This window comes from Pongo pygmaeus, chromosome 17 (genome assembly GCF_028885625.2).
Source record: "Pongo pygmaeus isolate AG05252 chromosome 17, NHGRI_mPonPyg2-v2.0_pri, whole genome shotgun sequence".
Classification (NCBI taxonomy): Eukaryota; Metazoa; Chordata; class Mammalia; order Primates; family Hominidae; genus Pongo; species Pongo pygmaeus.
In genome coordinates this window covers 2,862,722-2,881,199 of record NC_072390.2, presented here as the reverse complement: position 1 = coordinate 2,881,199, position 18,478 = coordinate 2,862,722, and positions in this window count along the sequence as shown.

Genomic DNA, 18,478 nt, shown 5'->3' with positions numbered 1-18,478 from the left:
GGAACAGAATGGAATGGGAGCTGATTGTGCCACTGCGTGCCAGGCGGGGTGACAGAGTGAGATACTCTTGAAGGAAAGGAATGTAATGGAATGCAGTGGAATGCAATAGAATGGAATGGAGTGGAGTGGAGTGGGTTGACGTGGAGTGGAGTGGAATGGAGAGGAATGGAATGGGATGGAATGGAATGAAATGAAGGGGAGTGGAGTGGGACACAGGGGAGTGCAGTGGAATGCAGCGGATTGAAATGGGATGGAGTGAAATAGAGTGGAGTGGAGTGCAATGGAGTGAAGAGGAGTGGAATTAAGTGGAATGGAATCAGATGTATTTTAATATAGTGGAGTGGAGTGGAGTGGAACAGAGTGGAATGGAATGGAACATAATTGAATGGAATGGAAAGGAAAGGAATGGAATGGAATAGAATGCAATGGAATAGAAAGGAATGCAATGGAAAGTTGACTTGTAATGTGAGATGAGTTTCTGCCGCTGCAGTCCCGCCTGGGTGACACAGTGATATCCTGTCGAAAGAAAGTAATGGAATGCAATGGAGTGAAATTGAGTTGAATGGAAAGGAGTGGAGAGGAGTGGAGTGTAGTCGAGTGGAATGGAGTGGTGTGGAATGCAGTTGAATGCAATGGGATGGAGTGGAATGGAATGGAGTGTACTGTTGTGGAGTGGATTGAAATAGAATGCAATAAAATGAGATGGAATGGCATGCAATCTAATGGTGAAAATAAGTGTGAGCTGAGATCGTGCCACTGAACTTCAGGTTGGTGACACAGTGAGATCTTGTGGAAAGAAAGGAAGGGAATGATATGGAGTGGAATGGAATAGAGTGGAGTGGAATGGAACAGAGTGGAGTGGAATGGAGAGGAGTGGAATGGAGTGGAGTGGAGTGGAGTGGAATGGACTGGAGTGGAATGGAATGGAATGGAATGGAATGGAATAAAGAAATATGTGCTGACATATTGTCACAGCACTGCAGCCTGTGTGACAGAGGGAGATCCTGTCGAAATAAAGGAGTGGAATTGATGGGATTGGAATGGACTGGAATGGAATGCATTGGAGTGGAGTGGAATGGGGTGGAATGGAATGGAGTGGAGAGGAGTGAATTGAATGGAGTGGAGTGGAGTCGAATGGTGTAGAAAGGAATGGAGTGGAATGAAGCTGAATGGAGTAGAATGGAGTGGAGTGGAGTGGAGTGCAATGGACTAAAATGGAGTAGAGTGGAATGGAGCGGAATCGAATGGAGTGGAGTAGAGTTGAATGGAGTGGAATGGACGGGAATGGAGAGGAGTGGAATGGAGTGGAGTGGAATGGGGTTTAGTGGAATGGAGTGGAATGAAGTGGAATGGAGTGGAATGAAGTGGAATGGAGTGGAGTGGAATGGAAAGGAATGGATTCGATTGGAATGGAATAGAATGGAGTGGAGCAGAATGCAATGAAGTGGAGTGGAGTGGAATCAAGTGGAATGGAATGAAATGCAGTGGAATGGAATGGAGTGGAAGGTACTGAAGTGGAATGGAATGGAGTGGAGTGGATTGGAATGGAATGGAATCCAATGGAGAGTAGTGGAATGGAGTGGAGTGGAATGGAGTAGAGTGGAATTGAGTGGAGTGGAATGGAGTGGCATGGAATGAGGTGGAATGAAGTGGAATGGAGTGGAGTGGAATGTAATGTAATGAAATGGAGTGGAGTTGACTGGAGAGGAGTGGAGGGGAGGGGAGTAGAGTGGAACGGAGTGTAGTGGACAGGAATGGAGTGGAATGCAATGGAATGGAGTTTGGTGTAGTGGAGTGGATTGGAGTGGAGTGGAATGGAATGGAGTGGAGTGGAATGGAGTAGAGTGGAGCGGATTGAAATGCAGTGGAATGGATTGGAGTGGAGTGGAATGGAATGGAGTGGAGTGGAATGGAGTAGAGTGCAGTGGATTGGAAGGCAGTGGCGTGGAGTGGAGAGCAATGGAGTGGAGAGGAACAGAATGGGATGAAATTTAGTGAAGTGTAATGGAGTAGAGTGGAGTGGAACGTAGTAGAATTTAACAGAGTGGATTGGAATGGAGTGGATTGGAGTGGAGGGGAGTGGAGTGGAATTCAATGGAGTGGAATGGAGTGGAGTGGAATGGAGTGGAATGGAATGGAATGGAGTGGAGTGCAATGGAGTGGACTGGAATGGAGTGGAATGAAATGGAATGGAATGGAATGGAATCAAATGGAGTGGAGTGCAATGGAGATGAGTGGAGAGGAATGGAGTGGAGTGGAAAAAAACGGAAAGGAATGGAGAGGAGTGGAGTGGAATGGAGTAGTATGAAGTGGAGGAGAGTGATGTGGAGAGGAGCGGAATGGAATGGAATTGAATAGAGTGGAATGGAATGGAGGGGACTGGATTGAAATGGAATGGAATGCAATAGAAAGGAATGGAATGGATTTGGGTGGAGTGGAGTGGAGTGGAATGGAATGGATTGGAGTGGAATGTAGTGGAGTGGAGTGGAGTGGAATGCAGTGGAGTGGAGTGGAATGCAGTGGAGTGGAGAGGAGTGGAATGGAATGGAGAGGAACAGAATGGGTTGGAATTTAGTGAAATAGAATGGAGTGGAGTGGAGGGGAAAATAGTGTAATTGAATGGACTGGAATGGAATGGAGTGGATTGAAGTGGAGTGGGCTGGAGTGGAATTCAATGGAATGGAATAGACTGGACAGGAATGGAGTGGAATGGAGTGGAATGGAACGGAATGGGATGGAGTGGAATGGAGTCGAATGGAATGGAGTGGAATGAAATGGAATGGAATGAAATGCAATGGAGTGAAGTGGAATGGACAGGAGTGGAGAGGAATGAAAGGAGTGGAGAGGAATGGAGTGGAGTGGAATGAAACGGAATGGAATGGAGAGGAATGGAGTGAAATGGAGTAAAATGAATGGGGGAAGGAAGTGGAGTGGAGTGAAATGGAATGGAATGGAATGGAGTGGATTGGAATGGAGTGGAGTGGGGTGAAATTGAGTTTAATGGAATAGAATGGAATGAAGTGGAGTGCAATGGAGTGGAATGGAGTGGAATGCAATGCAATGGAATGTCGTGAATTGGAGTGGAATGGAACGGAGTACTCTTGAATGGAATGGAAGGGAATTTAGTGGAATGGAATGGAGTGCAGTGGAGTGGAATGTAGTAGTGTGTAGTGGAATGCCCTGGAGTGGAGTGGAATCGAAAGAAATGGAATGGAATGTAGTGGAGTGAATTGGAAAGGAGTGGAGAGTAGTGGAATACAGTCGAATGTAATGGAGTGGAGTGGAGTGGTGTGGAACGCAATGGAATGGAGTGGCCTGGAATGGAATGGAATGGAGTCGAGTGGAATGGAATGGAGTGGATAGCACAGGAATGGAATAGAATGGAATGGAGTGGAGATGAGTGGAGTGCATTGGAATGTAGTGGAGTGGAGTGGAAAGCAATGGAATGGAGTGGAGTAGAAAGGAATGAAATGTAGTGGAATGGAGTGGAATGGAATGGAGTGGAATGGAATGCAGGGGAGAGTGGAGAGGCTTGGAGTGGAGTGGAATGGAGTGGAGTGGAGTGGGGTGGAGTGGGGTGGAGTGGAAAAGAACGCAGTGAAATGGAATGGAATGGAATGGAGTGGAATGGAATGCAAGCTGAGATTGTGCCAATGCACATCAGGCTGAGTGACAGAGTGAGATACTCTCGAAAGAAAGCAATGGAATGGAATGCAGTGTAATGGAAAAGAATGGAATTTAGTGGATTGGAATGGAGTGTAGTGGAGTGAAGTGGACTGGAGTGGAATGGAGAGGAATGGAATGGCATGAAGAGGAGTGGAGTGGGGTGGAGTGGAGTGCAGAAGAATGGAGTGGAATGGAATGGGATGCGGTGAAATGGAGTGGAGTGGTGTGCAGTGGAGTGGCATGAAGTGGAATGGAGTGGAATGGAATGGGATGTAAGGGAACGTCGTGTTGTGGATTGGAGTGGAACTGAAAGTAAGAGAACATAACGGAGCGAAGCGAAATGGAATGGAACGGAATAGAACGGAATGGAATGGAACGTAACCAGAGTTGAGATTGTGCAAGTGCGCTCCAGGCTGGGTGACAGAGTGAGATACTCTTGAAAGAAAAGAATGTAATGGAATGCAGTGGAATGGTATGGACTGGAATGGAGTGGAGTGGGGTGAAATGGATTGAAGTGGAGTGTAGTGGAGTGAAGTGGAGTGGAGTGGAATGGAGAGGAATAGAATGGGATGGAATGGAATGGAATGAAGTGGAGTGGAGTTGGGTGAAGTGGAGTGCAGTGGAATGTAGACGAATGGAATGGGAGGGAGTGGAATCGAGTGCAGTGGAGTGCAGTGGAGTGGATAGGAGTCGAATGGAGTGGAAAGGAATCAGCTGTAATGGAATGTAGTTGAGTGGAAAAGAGTGGAGTGGAACGGAGTGGAATGGAATGGAATTGAATGGAAAGGAATGGAATGGAATGGAACGGAATGGAATGGAGTGGAATGGAATGGAATGGAACGGAATGGAGTGGAATGGAATGGAATGGAATGGAATGGAATGCAATGGAATGGAATGGAATGTAGTGGAACGGAATGGAATGGAATGGAATGGAATTTAATGGAAAGCTAAGGAATGCAATGGAATAGAATGCAATGCAGTGAAAAGTTGACATATAATGTGAGCTGAAATTGTGCCACTGTACTCCAGCCTGAGGGACGCAGTGATATCCTGTCAAAAGAAAGTAATAGAACACATTGGAGTGAAATGGAATGTAATGGGTTGCAGTGGCGTGGAGTGAAGTGGAGTGGAGTGGAATAGAGTTGAATGGAACGGGATGGAGTGGAATAAAATGGAGTGGAGTGGAGTGCAATAGAATGGAATGGAATGGGTTGGGATGGAATGCAATGGAATGGTGAAAAGAAATGTGAGCTGACATTGTGACAATGCACTCCAGCATTTGTGACAGAGTGATATCCTTTCGGAAAAAAGGAATGGAACGGAATGGAGAGGAATGGAGTTGAGTACAGTGGAGTGGAATGGAATGGAATGGAATGGATTGAAAGGGAAGGGATTGGAGTGGAATGGAGTGGAAAGGATTGGAATGGAGTGGAGTGGAGTGGTGTCGAGTGGAATTGAGAGGACTGAAGTGGATTGGAGTGGAATGAAATGGAGTGGAGTGGTGAGGAGTGGAAAGGAAGGGAATGGAATGGAGTGGATTGGAATGGAATGGAGTGGAGTGGAGTGAAATGGACAGGGGCGGAATGGAATGGAATGGAATTGAATTAAGAAATGTGAGCTGATATTGTACCACTGAACTTCAGTCTTTCTGACAGAGTGAGGTCCTGTGGAAAGAAATGAACGGAATGGAATGCAGTGGAATGCAATGAAATGGAGTGGATTGGAGTGGTGTGGAGTGGAATGGAGAGTAGTGGAATGGATTGGAGTGGAATGAGGTGAAATGCAATGGAGTATTGTGGAATAGAGTGGAGTGGAAAGGAGCGGCATGGAATGAGATGAAAGGGAATGGTATGTCATGGAATGGAGTGGACTTAAGTAGAGTGGAGTGGAAGGTAGTGGAGTGGAGTGGAGTGGAATGGAATAGCATAGAGTGGAAGGGAATATAGTGAATGGGAGTGGAATGGAGTGGAATGGAATGGAATGGAACAGTATGGAATGGAAAGGAGTGGAATGCAGTGGGGTGGAATGGAATGGAATGGAGTGGAAAGGAATGGAGTGTAGTTGAGTGGAGTCAAGGGGAGCAGAGTGGAGTGGAATGGAGTGGAATGGAATGGAGTGGATTGAAGTGGAATGCGATGGAATGGAGTGGACAGGAATGCAGAGGAATGGAGTGGAATGGAGTGGAATCGAATGGATTGGAATGGAATGGAGTGGAATGGGGTGGAGTGGAATGGAGTGGAATCGAATGGACTGGAATGCAATGGAATGGAATGGAATGGAATGGAGTCGACTGGAATGGAATGAAGTGGAAAGCACAGGAATGGAATGAAATGGAGTCGAGTGGAGAGGAGTGGAGTGGAGTGGAGAGGAGTGGAGTGGATTGGAATGGAGTGGAGTGGAGTGGAATGGAGTGGAATGGAATGGAATGAAGTGGAATGCAATGGAACGGAATGGAGTGGAATGGAGTTCAGTGGAAGGGAGAGGAGTCGAATGGAGTGGAATGGAATAGAATGGAATGGAGTGGAGTGGAATGGAATGGAATGGAGTGAAGGGGAGTGGAGTGGAAAGTAGTGGAATGGAGTGGAGTGGAGTGGAATGGAATGGAATGGAATCAGGTGGAATAGATTGGAATAGAATGGAAGGGAATGGAGTGGAAGGAAAGGGGTGTAATGGATTGGAGTGTAATGGAGTGGAATGCAGTGGAGTAGAGTGGAGTGGAATGGATTAGAATGGATTGGAATGGATTAGGATGGAGGGGAATTGAATTGAAAGGAATGCAGTAGAATGCAACGGAATGTAATGGAGTGGAGTGGAGTGGAATGGAGGGGAGTGGAGTGGAATGGAGTGCTGTGGAGTGGAATGGAGTGGAATGGGGTTGAGTGGAGTGGAATGGACTGGAATGGAATGGAATGGAATGGAAAAGAATGGAGTGGAGTGGAGAGGAATTGAGTGGAGTGGAATTGAATAAAGCAGATTGGAGTGGAATGGAATGAAGTGTAATTGAGAGGAGTTGAATGGAGTCTAGTGGAGTGGAATGGAGTGGAGTGGAACGGAATGGAATGGAATGGAATGGAATGGAATGGAATGGAATGGAAAGGAATGGAATGGAAGGGAGTGGCATGGAGTTGAGTGGAGTAGAGAGGAATGGAATGGAGTGGAATGTACTGGAGTGGATTGGAGTGAAGTGGAGTGAAGTGGAGTGGGTTGGAGTGGATTGGATTGTAGAGGAGTGGGGTGGAGTGAACTGGAGTGGAGTGGAATGGAATGGAAGGGAGTGGAATGGAGTGGAATGCAGTGGAGTAGAGCGGAGTGGAGTGGAGTGAAGTGGAATGGAATGAGTGGAGTGGAATAGAATGGAATGGAATGGAATGGAGTGGAATGCAGTGGAGTGGATTGGAGTGGAGTAGAGTGGAATGGAGTGGAGTGGAATGAAGTGGAGTGGAATGTTGTTGAATGGAAAGGAGTGGAACTGAATAGAATGGAAAGGAGTGGAACTGAATAGAATGGAGAGGAGTGGAATGGAATGGAATGGCGTGGGGTTTAGTGGAGTGGAGTAGAGTTGAGTGGAGAGGAATGGAGTGGAATGGAGTGGAAAAGACTGAAATGGAGTGGAATGGAATGGAATGGAGTGGAATGGAATGGAATCCAGTGGATTGTAGTGGGGTGGAATAGAGTGGAGTGAAGTGGAATGGAGTATAATGGAATGGAAGGTAATGGAATGCAGTGGATTGGAGTGGAGTGGAGCAGAGCGGAACGGAATGGAATGGAATGGAAGAGAATGGATTGGAATGTGAGCTGAGATTTTGCCACTGTGCTCCAGGCTGTGTGACAGAGTGAGATACTTTCGAAAGAATGGAATGCCATGAAGGCAGTGGAAAGGAATGGATTGAAATGGAGTGGAATGGAGTGGATTGGAATGGAGTCAAGTGGAGTGGAGTGGAATGGAGAGGAATGGAATGGGATGGAATGGAACGAAATGAAGTGGAGTGGAATGGGGTTGAATGGAGTGCAGTGGAATGGAGCGGAACAGAATTGGATGGAGTGGAATGGAGCGCAGTGGAGTACAGTGGAGTGGAGAGGAGTGAAATGGACTGGAATGGAATAGGATGTAATGGAATGTAGTGGAGTGGAACGGTGCGGAATGGAATGGAATTGAATTGAATGGAATGGAGAGGAATGCAATGGAATGCCACTGAATGCAGTGTAATAGAATGCAATAAAATGGATTGACGTATAATGTGAGCTCATATTGTGCCACTGCACTCCAGCCTGGGTGACACAGTAAAATTCTCTCGAAAGAAAGGAAAGGAATGCAATGGAGTGCAATGCAATGGAATGGAATGGAATGGCGTGGAGTGGAGTGGAGTTGATTATAGTGGAATGGAGTTGAATGGAAAGGGATGGAGTGGAATGGAACGGAGTGTATTGGAGTGGAGTGAAATAGAATGGAATGGAGTGGGATGGAATGCAATGCGATGGAATGGAATGCAATGGAATGGGGAAAAGAAATGTGAGCTAAGATTGTGCCACTACACTCCAGCCTTTATGACAGAGTGAGATCCTGTGGAATGAAAGGAATGGAATAGAATGGAGTGGAATGGAATAGAATGGAGTGGAATGGAACACAATGGAGTGGAGTGGAGTGAAACAGAATGGAGTGGAATGGAATGGAGTGGAGTGGAAAGGAATGGAGTGGAATGGATTATAGTGGAGTGGAATGGAGTGGAATAGAATGGAGTGGAATGGAATGGACTGGAGTGGAATAGAGTGGAGTGGAATGGAGAGAATTGGAGTGGAGTGGAATGGAGAGAATTGGAGTGGAGTGGAATGGAGAGAATTGGAGTGGAGTGGAATGGAATGAAGTGGAATGGAATATATTGGAATGGAATGGATTGGAATGGAATGGAATGGAATGAAGAAATCTGTGCTGAGATTCTGCCACTGCACAGCGGACTGGGTGTCAGAGTAAGTTCCTGTCAAAGAAAGGAATGGAATGGAATGAGATGGAATGGATTGAATGGAGAGGAGTGGAGTGTGGTGGAGTGTGAAGGAGTGGAACGGAATGGGATGAAATGGAAAGGTGTGGAGTGGACTGAATGGAGTGGAGTGGAATGGATTGGACTGGAGTGGAGTGGATTGGAGTGGTGTGGAATGGAATGGAATGGAGTGGTGTGGAATGGAATGGAATGGAATGGAATGGTGAAATGATATGTGAGCTGAGAATGTGCCACTGCACTCCTGGCTGGTTGACCAAGTGAGATACTCTCAAAAGAAAGAAATGGAGTGGAATGCAGTTGAATAGAATGGAATGGAATCGAATGGAATGGAGTGGACTGGAGTGGAGTGAAGTGGACTGGAGTGGAATGGAGTGGAATGGAATGGGTTGTATTGCAATGGAATGAAGTGGAGTGGAGTGGGTTGGAGTGAAGTTCAGTGGAATGGACAGGAATGGAGTGGGATGGAGTGAAATGCAGTGGAGTGGAGTGGAGAGGATTAGAATGGATTGTAATGGAGTGGGATGGAATCGGATGTAATGGGATGTAATGGAATGTAGTGGAGGGGAGTGGAGTGGAGTGGAGTGGAGTGGAACGGAGTGGAATGCAACGGAACGGAACAGAACAGGACTGAAAGCAACAGAACGTGACGGAACGGAACAGAACAGAACGGAATGGAGAAATGTGTGCTGAGATTGTGCCACTGCGCTAGAGCCTGTGTGACAGAGGGACATCCTGTCGAAAGAAAGGAGTGGAATGGAATAGAATGGAATTAAATGGAATGGAATGGACTGGAGTGCAGTGGAATGGTATTGAGTGGCATGGAATGGAATGGAATGGAATGGAATGGAGCCGATTGTAGCAGTGCAGAAAGGAATGCAATGGAAGGGAACGAAATGGAATGGAATGTTACCTGAATTTGTGCCACTGCCCTCCAGTCTGGGTGACAGAGTGAGATACTCTCAAAAGAAAGGAATGGAAGGGAATGCAGTGGAATGGAGTGGACTGGAGTGGAGTTTAGTGGAGTGAAGTGGAATGTAATGGAAAGGAGTGGAATGGAATGCAGTGGAGTTTAGGGGAATGGAGTGGGCTGGAGTGGAATGCAGTGGAGTAGAGTGGAATTGAATGGAATGGAATGGAATGGAGTGGAGTGGAATGGAGTGGAGTAGAGTGGAGTGGAATGGAATGGAATGGGTTGAAGTGTAGTGGAGTGGAGTGGAGTGGAATGGAATGAAATGGAATGGACTGGAGTGGAATGGAGTGGAGTGGATTGGAGTGGAATGCAATGGAATGGCAAGGAATGGAATGGAACGGAGTTGAGTGGAATGGAGTGGAATTGAGTGGAATGAAGTGGAATGGAACGGAATGGAATGGAGTAGAGTGGAGTGGAGAGCAGTGGAGTGGAATGGAATGTAATGTAATGGAATGGAATGGAATTGAAAGGAAGCTGAGTTTGTGCCACTGCATTCCAGGCTGGGTGACAGAGAGAGATACCCTAGAAAGAAAGGAATGCAATGGAATGCATTGGAATGGAATGGAAAGGAATGGAGTGGACTGGACTGGGGAGGAGTGGACTGAAGTGGAGTTGAGTGGAATGGAGACGAATGGAATGGGATGGAATGGAATGGAATTGTATGAAGTGGAATAGAGAAGAGTGGTGTGGAAAGAGGTGGAATGGAGCAGAATGGAATGAAATGGAGTGAAATGAAGTGGAGTGGAGTACAAGGGAGTGGAGAGGAGTGGAATGGATTGGAATGGAGACGGATATAATGTAATGCCGGTGAGTGGAGTGGAACGGAATGGAATGAAACAGAGTGGAGCAGAGCGAAGTGGAGTGGAATGGAATGGAATGGAACAGAAGGGAGCGGGAGCTGAGATTGTGCCCCTGCACTCCAGGCTGAGAGACAGAGTGAGATACACTCGAAAGAAAGAAATGGAGTGGAATACAGTGGAATACAAAGGAATGGAATGCATTGGAGTAGAGTGGAATGGAATGAAGGGGAGTGCAGTTGAACGGAGAGGAATGGAATGGGACAGAATGGAATGAATTGACGTGGAGTGTAGTGGGGTGGAGTGGAGTGCACTGGAATGGGATGGAGTGGAATGGAGTGGAGTGGAGTGGAGTTAAATAGAATGGAAGGGAATGGGATGGAATGGAATGCAATGGAATGATGAAAAGAAATGTGAGCTGAGTTAGTGTCACTGCACTCCAGCCTTTGTGACAGTGAGATTCTGTGTAAAGAAAGGAATGGAATGGCATGGAATGGCATGGAATGGAATGGAATGGAATGGAGTGGAGTGGGGTGGAGTGCAATGTAGTGGGGTGGAGTGGAATGGAGTGGGGTGGAGTGGAATGGAGTGGAGTGGAGTGGAGTGGACTGGAGTGGAGTGGAGTGGAGGGGAGTGGAGTGGAGGGGTGTGGAGTGGAGTGGAGTGGAATGTAAGGGAATGGAATGGAGTGGAGTGGAGTGGAGTATATTGGAATGGAATGGACTGGAGTGGAATGGAATGGAATGAAGAAAAGTGTTCTGGAATTGTGGTAATGCACTACAGCCTATGTGACAGAGGCAGATACATTCGAAAGAGACTAGCAGAATGGAAGGGATTGGAATGTAATGGAATGGAATGGATTGGAGTGCAGTGGAGTGGTATTGAGTGGAGTGGAGTGGAGTGCAGTGGAATGGAATGGAATGGAATGGAAAGGTGAAGTGAAATGTGAGCTGAACTGTGCCTATGAGCACCACCCTGGGTGACAGAGTGAGATCCTGTCAAAAGAAAGGAATGGAATGGAATGGAGTGGAATGGAATGGAATGGAGTAGAGTGGAGTGGAGTGGAGTAGAGTGGAGTGGAGTGGAGTGGAAAGGACTGGAAAGGAATGGAATGGAATGAAAGAAGTGGAGTGGACTGCAATGTAATGGAGTGGAGTGGAGAGGAGTGAAGTAGAGTAGAGAGGAGAGGAATGGAGTGGAATGGAATCGGATGTTACGGAATTTAGTGGAGTGGAGTGGAATGGAATGGAACAAAACAGAATTGAATGGAAAGGAATGGAGAAAAGTGTGCTGAGATTGTCCCACTGTGCTACAGCCTGTGTGACAGAGGGAGATACTGTTGACAGAAAGGAGTGGAATGGAAGTGATTGGAATGGAATGGAATGGATTGGAGCGGAGCAGAGCAGAATTGAGGGGAGAGGAGTAAATTGCAGTGGAATGAAATGGAAAGGAATCTAATGGAATGGAAAGGAATGGTATGTTGAAATGAAATGTGAGCTGATATTGTGCCACTGCACAACACCCTGGGTGACAGAGTGATATCCTGTCAAAAGAAAGGAATGGAATGGAAAGGAGTGGAATGGAATGGAATGGAGTTGAGTGGAGTGGAGTGGAGTGAAGTGGAAAGGAGTGGAATGGAATGGATTGGAATGGAAAGGAGTGGGGTGGACTGGAATGGAGTGGAGTCGAGTGGAGTGGAATGGTTTGGAGTGGAGTGGAGTGGATTGGATTGGAGTGCAGTGGAGTGGAATAGAATGGAATAGAATGGAATGGAATGATGAAATAAAATGTGAGCAGTGATTGTGCCACTGAGTTCCAGGCTGAGTGACAGAGTGAGATACTATTGAAAGAAAGGAATGGAATGGAAAGCAGTAGAATAGAATAGAATAGAATGGAATGGAATGGTGTGGACTGGAGAGGAGTGGAGTGGAGTGAAGTGGAGTGGAGTGGAATGGAGAGGAATGGAAGGGGATGGAATGGAATGGAAAGAAGTGGAGTGGAGTGGGATGAAGAGGGGTCCAGTGGAATGGAGCAGAATGGAATGGGACGGAGTGGAATGGACTGGAGTGAAACGCAGTGGAGTGGAGAGGAGTGGAATGGAATGGAATGGAATCGGATATAACAGAATGTTGTGGAATGGAGTCGAGTGGAATGGAATGGAATGGAATCGGATGTAACAGAATGTTGTGAAATGGAGTCGAGTGGAATGGAATGCAACGGAGAGGAGCGGAGTAAGAGCAAAACGGAATGGAGTGGAATGGAACAGAACGGAGTGGTATGGAACGGAATGGAACAAATGAAATTGGAGCTGAGATTGTGCTACTGCATTCCAGGCTGGGTATCAGAGTGAGATACTATCGAAACAAAGGAGTGAATGGAATGCACTGAAATGGAATGGAATGGAGTGGGGTGGAGTAGACTGGAGCGGAGTGAAGTGGAGTGGAGTGGAATGGTGAGGAACGGAAAGAGATGGAATGGAATTGAATGAAGTGGAGTGGAGTGGGGGTGGAGTAGAGTGCAGAGGAATGAAGTGGAATGGAATGGGATGGTGTGGAATGGACTGAAGTGGATTGCAGTGGAGTGCAGAGGAGAGGAATGGAGTGGAGTGGAACCGGATGTAATGGAATGTAGTGGAGTGGAGTGAAGTAGAACAGACTGGAATGGAATAGAATTGAATGGAATTCAATGGAATGGAATGTAATGCAATGGAATGCAATAGAAAAGAATGTAATGCAATGGAAAGATGACATGCAATGTGAGCTGAGATTGAGCCACTGCACTCCAGCCTAGGTAACATAGTGATATCCTGTCGAAAGAAAAGAAGGCAATGCAATGGAGTGAAATGAAATGGAATGGAATGGAATGGAGTGGAGTGAAGTAGAGTGGAGTAGAGTGGAGTAGAGTGGAGTGGAATGGAGTCGAATGGAAAGGGATGGAGTGGAATGGAAAGGAATGGAGTGGAGTGGAGTGAAATAGGATGGAATGGAAAGGTGTGGAATTGAATGCAATGGAATGGTGAAAAGAAATGTGAGGTGTGTTTGTGCTACAGCATTCCAGCCTTCGTGACAGAGTGAGATCCTGTGGAAAGAAAGGAATGGAATGGAACAGAGTGGAATGGAATGCAATGGAATAGAGGCGAGTGGAGGGGAATGGAGTGGAGTGGAACTGAATGGAGTGGAATGGTGTGCAGTGGAGTGGATTAGAGTAGAATTGTGTGGAATGGAATGGAGTGCAATGGAATGCACTGGAGTGGAATAGAGTGAATTGGAATGGAATGGAGGGGAATGGAGTGGATTGGAATGGAAAGGATTGGAATGGAATAGAATGGAATGGAATGAAATGAAGAAATGTGTGCTGAGATTGTGACACTGCCCTACAGCCTGTGTGGCAGACGAAGATCCTGTCATAAGAAAGAAGTGGAATGGAATGGAAAGGAATACAATGGAACGGAAAAGATTGGACTTTAGCAGAGTGGAATTGAGTGGAATGGAATGGAATGGAGCAAATTGGAGTGGAACAGAAGGGAATGGGGAATGGAATGGAACGGAATGAAGTGGACTGGAGTGGCGTTTAGTGGAGTGAAGTGGAGTGGAGTGTAATGGAGAGAAATGGAATGGGAAGGAATGGAATGGAATGAACTGGAGGGGAGTGGGTTGTAGTGGAGTGGAATGGAATGGAGAGGAGTGGAATGGAGTGGAGTGGAATGGAGTGGAGTGGATTGTAGTGGAGAGGAGAGGAGTGGAATGGAGTGGAATGCAATTGGATGTAATGGAATGTAGAGGACGGGAGTGGAGTGCAGTGGAACAGAGTGGAATGGAATGGAATGGAATGCCAGGCAACGGAAAGGAACAGAATGGAATGGAATTCAATGGAATGCAATGGAATAGAATGCAATGCAATGGAAAGTTGACATTGAATGTGAGCTGAGATTGTGCCACTGCACACTAGACTGGGTGACACGGTGATATCCTGTCGAAAGAAATGAATGGATTGCAATGAAATTATATGGAATGGAACGCAATGGGAAGGAGTGGCGTGGTGTCGAGGGCAGTGAAATAACATGGAATGGAATGTGATGGGATGGAATGGAATATAATGGAATGGAGAAAAGAAATGTGAGCTGAGATTGTGCCACTGCAATCCAGCTTTTGTTACAGAGTGAGATCCTGTGGAAAAAAAGCAATGGAATGGAAAGAAGTGGAATGGAATGGGGTTGAGTGTAGTGGAGTGGAGTGGAATGGAGTGGAAAGGAATTGAGTGGAATGGAATGGAGAGGAGTGTAATGAGGTGGAGTGAAGTGGAATGGAGTGGAGTGGAGTGGAGTTGAAATGACTGGAGTGGAATGGAATAAAATAGAACGGATTGGAATGAAGAAATTTGTGCTGCCATTTTGCCACTGCTCTATAGCCTGAGTCACAGAGGGAGATCCGGTCGAAAGAAAGGTGTGGAATGGAAGGGATTGGAATGGAATGGAATAGAATGGATTGGAGTGGAGGGGAGGGGAATTGAGTGGAGAGGAATGAAGTGGAATGGAATGGAAAGAAACGGAAAGGTGAAATGAAATGTGAGCTGAGATTGTGCCACTGCACAACAGCCTGGGTGACAGAGTGAGATCCTGTCAAAAGAAAGTAATGGAATGGAATGGAGTGGAATGCAACGGAATGGAGTGGAGGGTACTGTAGTGGAGTGGAAAGGAGTGGAATGGAATGGGGTGGAATGGAAAGGAGTGGAGTGAACTGGAATGGAATGGAGTGGAGTGGAGTGGAATGGGATGGAACAGAACGGAATAAAGGGGAGTGGATGGGGGCAGAGTGGAGTGCAGTTGAATGAAGGGCAATAGAATGGGATGGAGTGGAATGGAGTGGAGTGGATTGCAGTGGAGTCGTGAGGAGTGGAATGGAGTGGAATAGAAAGGATGTAACGGGATGTAGTGGAGTGGAGTGGAACGGAATGGAATGGAATGGAATAGAATTGAATGCAACGGAATGAAAAGAATGCAATGGAATGCAATGGAATAGAATGCAATGGAATGTATAGTTGACATGTAATCTGAGCTGAGATTGTGACACTGCACTCCAGCAAAGGTGACGCAGTGATAACCTGTCGTAAGAAATGACTGGAAAGCAATAGAGTGAAATGGAATGGAATGAAATGGAATGTACTGGAATGGAGTATAGTGCAGCGGAGTGGAGTGGAGTGGATTGGAGTGCAAAGGAATAGAGTGGAGTGGAATTGAGTGGAGTGTGCTGGAGTGGAGTGCAGTGCAGTGCAATGGATTGGAGTGGAATGGAATGGAGTGGAATGGAAAGGAATGTAGTGGAGTGAATGGAGTGGAATGGAATGGAGTGGAATGGAAGGGAATGGAGCGGAGTGAATGTAATGGAATGTAATGGAGTGGGGTGGAGTGGAGTGCAGTGGAGTGTAGTTGATTGGAGTGGAGAAGAATGGAAGGAAATGGAGTGGAAAGAAATGGAAAGGAGTGGAATGGAATGGAATGGAATGGAATGAAATGGTGGGGAGTGGAGTGGAATGGAGTGGAGAGTAGAATGGAGTTGAATGGAGTGGAATGGAATGGAATGCAATGGAATTGAGTGGAGTGGACTGGAAAGCAGTGGAGTGGAGTGGAATGGAATGGAGTGGAGTGGAGTGGAGCGGAATGGAGTGGAGTGGAATTGACAGGAATGCAGTGGAGTGTATGGCATGGAGCAGAATGAACTGGAGTGGAATGGAGTGGAGTGGAATGGAGTGGCATAGAATGGAGTGGAGTGGAATGGAGTGGAGTGGAATGGAGTGGCATGGAATGGAGTGGAATGGAATGGAAACGAGTGGATTGGAATGGAATGGAAAGGAATCAAGTGGCGTGGAGTGTATTGGAGTGGCGTGGAGCGGAATGGCGTGTAATGGAATAGAGTGGAATGGAATGGAGTGGATTGGAAAGGAGTGGAGTAGGGAGAAGTGGAGTGGAGAGGAATGGAGTGGAGTGGAATGGAGTGAAATGGAGTGGAATGAAGTGGAGTGGAATGGAGTGAAATGGAGTGGAATGGAGTGGAGTAGAATAGAGTGAAATGGAGTGGAATGGAAAGGAGTACAATGGATTGGAGTGGAATGCAGGGAAATGGAATGGAGTGGATTGGAATGGAATGGAATGATCTGGAGTGGAATGGAGTGGAGGGGAGTGGAATGGAGTGGAGTGGAATTGAGTGAAGTGAAATTGAGTGGAATGGAATGGAGTGGAGTGTAATGGAACGGAGTGGAATGCAGTGGGTTGGAGTGAGTTGGAGTGGAGTGTAGTTAGTGGAGTGAAGTGGAGTGGAAAGGAGGGGAATGGAATGAAATGGAATGGAATGGAATGAAATGGAATGGAATGGAATGAAATGGAATGGAATGGAATGAAATGGAATGGAGGGGAGTGGAGTAGAATGGAGGGGAGTGGAGTGGAATGGAGTGTAGTAGAATGGAATGGAGAGGACTGGAGAGGAATGGAATGGAATGCAATGGAATGAAGTGGAGTGGAGTGGAATGGAATGGAGTGGAGTGGAATGGAATGCAGTGGAGTGGAGTGGAGTGGAATGGGATGGAATGCAGTGGAGTGGAATGGCTTGGAGTGGAATGAAGTGGAGTGGAATGGAGTGGAATGGAATGGACTGGCATGGAATAGAGGGGAATTGAATGCAATGGAGTGGATTGGAAAGGAAGGGAAAGGAGGGGAGTGGAGTGGAGTAGACTGGTGTGGAGTGGAGTGGAATGGAGCTGAATGTACTTCAATGGAGTACAATGGAATGGAATGGAGTCGAATGGAATGGAATGATATGGGGTGGATTGGAGTGGAATATAGTGGAGTGGAGTGGAATGGAATGGAAGAGAACGGAATGGAGTAGAGTGTAATGGAATGGAGTGGAGTGAAGTGGAGTGGAATGGAATGGCATGGATTAGAGTGGATTGGAGTGGAGTGGAGTAGAATGGAATGGAATGGAATGGATAAGAGTAAAATGGAATGGAATGGAATGGAGGGGAGTGGAGGGGGGTAGTGTGGAATGGAATTGAGTGAAGTGGAATGGATTTGAATGGAATGTCGTGGTGTGGAATGGAGAGGAAGTGAATGGATTGAAGCGGAGTGGAATGGAGTGGAAGGTAACGGAGAGGAATGGAGTCGAATGGTGTGGAATGGAGTGGAGTGGATTGGAGTGGAATGGTGTCGAATGGACTGGAATGGAGTGGAGTGGAATGGAATGGAGTGGAACGGAATTGAATCGAATGGAATGGAGTGGAGTGGAGTGGAATGGAGTGGAGTGGAGTGGAATGGAATGGAGTGGAGTGGAGTGGAGTGGAATGGGGACTAATGGAATGGGACAGAGTGGAATGCAACGGAGTTGAGTGGAGTATCGTAGAGTGAAATAGAATGGAAAGGAATGGGATGGAATGGAATGCAATGGAATGCTGAAAGGAAATGTGAGCTTTTATTGTTCCACTGCACTCCAGCCTTTGTGTTGGAATGAAATCCTGTGGAAACAAAGGAAAGGAATGGAATGGAATGGAACGGAATGGAATGGAAAGGAATGGAATGGAATGCAATGGAGTGTAGTGGTGTGGAGAGGAGTGCAGTGTAGCGGAGTATAATGGATTAGAGTGTAATGGAGTGGAGTGTTGTGTAGTAGAGTGGAATGGAGTGGAAAGGAATGGAGTGGAGTGGAATGGAACGGAGTGGAGTGGAGTGGAATGGAATCGAATGGAATGAAATTGAATGGAATGGAATGAAGAAATATGGGCAGTGATTTTGCCACTGCGCTGGAGCCTGTGTGACAGGGGGGATCCTGTCGATAAAACAGAGTGGAATGGAAGGGATTGGAATGGAATGGAATGGAATGTATTGGAGTGGAATTGAGTGGAGTGGAGTGCGGTGGAATGGAATGGAATGGAAAGGAATGGAATGGTGAAATGAAATGTGAGCTGAGATTGTGCCACTACACTCCAGGCTGGGTGACAGAGTGAGATACTCTCGAAAGAAAGAAATAGAATAGAAAGAATTGGAATGGAGTGGATTGGAGTGG